The following is a 1,946-nucleotide window of genomic DNA, read 5'->3' as shown; positions in this document are numbered from 1 at the left end:
TTAGGTTCCACACTAAAACAAAAAAAGATAAAAAAACTTTCCTCAATGCCTTTGTATGTAGAGATTAAAATGTAAAAAAAAAAAAAATATGTTGAGATTGAAAAGTTTAGTGTGCAATATTGAAGAAAATAAAAATGCATAATATCACTAAAAATTGCTTATTAATACTCGAAGCAAGAGAGCAGGTGGGGAGGTGAAGCCGAGGGTCGCGGGCCCGGCGTGCACAGGGCGGCGGCCAGGGGGTGCCAGGTTGCGCGTGTGGGCCGCCAGGTGGCGCGGGCCGCGGGGCGCAGCGAGGAGGACACCGCTCGGCTGCGGGAGAGTTCTGAGGCTGTTCTTTCATCTCTCGCACTCGAGCCGGAAGCCTCCTGCTGCTGCCTCCGCTACTGCCTGGTGCTGGTGTTGCTGCTGCTGCCGCTGCTGCTGCTGCTGCTGTCATGCTGTTATTGCTGCTGCTGAGCCCCGCGTGAGGGTGCTGACTCACCCCACAGCATCCCGAGGCCAATGAGAACTAAGTCACAGTCAGCGGCGACCACTCAGGAGGTGATGTTTGTGCGGCGCCTTTGAGGAGCGGCGGCGCCCAAGAGGGAGCTGCTGCCCGTGTTGGCGCGCCCACTGGTGGAGGGCGACTCTGCACAAGTTCCATCCGCAGCAGCGGACTGGACTGGACATGCTCTGGGGGCACACGAGCCTCCTCCCACCCAGCACAGCCACGGCGAGAGTCCCAGCGAAGCCTGAGCTGAGGCTTCAGTGTGTTTGATTCCTCGACCTTGTTTGAGTTGTAATCCTTCCTTGGGCTTGAGTGCGCGTGTCGGCCCGGGCCGGCGAGGGCTGGGGCCGGCGCAGGTGCCTGGCCCTTCGCTTCCTTGCTTGGCGAGTCCACGAGTCACGCAGCGGCCTTGCGCGCCGCGCCGTGACGCAGCAGCGGGCCGGCAGCCCGCAGCCCGCAGCGCCGAGGAGCCGAGGAGCCGAGGAGCCGCCGCCTGGCAGGTCGTCGCCCCGAGGAGGGAGTCGTCAGGCCCGCGCGTGTGAGTGCCCGCGCGGGTGTGGCGGTTGTGGGCGGTGGCGCCCCTCGGCAATAATGGGGGCGGGGGCGTTCTGGCCCTGGGTGGGGGGGGCGGGGGGGGACGTCTGCCCCTGCCCCTCACCCCCCCACCGTCGCCCCCGCACCAACAGCCACCACCACCACCACCACCACCACCACACACACCACCAGTAACGCAGGCGGACGGAGGCCGGGCCGCTGGGTCCGGTGCCCGTGTCCGAGTGCGTAGCGTTGTTTCACTTTGCTAGGAAACAAGGGACGGATGATTATTTTACTATTATGATACTAAAGTGTTCTCCTAAACACCATGCCTGTGTGATACTAGAGCCTGTCTCGCCGCGCCCGCAGCGGCGCAGTGAAGCGGGGCGCGGCGCACGCCCGCCCACATGGCGCGCCCGCGCCGCGCCCTGCGGTCCCCGGTGTGCGGGACGGCGCCGCCTGCCCCGCCCCGCGCCCCGGCCCCGCCCGCTGTAGGCGCCGGCCCCGGCTCACTGGGGTAATACGCTTTCTGTGTATCCGGTACGGTCCACCCGTGTACTGAGTGTCGCATCCCGCCCACCCATCACCGCACCGCCCTCACCCGCACCACCCACCCTCATCAGCACGCCCACACCTGCCCTACCAGGTACGCCGCCCACACTTTCCCACTCACCCCGCCCCTCGCTGCCGTGACCGCCAGCGTTACTCTGTTACTCCTCCTCCTCCTCCTCCTCCTCCTCCTCCTCCTCCTCCTCCTCCTCCTCCTCCTCCTCCTCCTCCTCTTCCTCCTCCTCCTCCCTCCTCCTCCTCCTCACTCTCCTTTCCCTGTTGGCTCCGCGGTTTCCCTCCCTCACCACCAGGCAACCCGCACCCAAGATTCGATGACTTGTTCCTCCTTTCCTACCTCAGAAACCTCTCCACA

At 64.1% G+C, this 1,946-nt stretch overlaps 1 protein-coding gene across 1 annotated transcript in view; it reads left to right on the top strand.

Moving 5' to 3' along the window:
* Positions 1-154, top strand: part of LOC135094782 (uncharacterized) — a 62,551-nt gene extending 62,397 nt beyond the window's left edge. The window contains exon 3 of the mRNA XM_063995149.1: positions 1-154. This exon is cut by the window's left edge and continues 1,482 nt beyond it. The gene's annotated coding sequence lies outside the window, so the exon portion shown is untranslated.
* Positions 155-1,946: the final 1,792 nt, after the last annotated feature.

This window comes from Scylla paramamosain, chromosome 46, assembly GCF_035594125.1.
Source record: "Scylla paramamosain isolate STU-SP2022 chromosome 46, ASM3559412v1, whole genome shotgun sequence".
NCBI classification, from domain to species: Eukaryota; Metazoa; Arthropoda; class Malacostraca; order Decapoda; family Portunidae; genus Scylla; species Scylla paramamosain.
The sequence above is the reverse complement of the archived record's forward strand: the minus strand, read 5'-3'. Positions and strand labels throughout refer to the sequence as shown.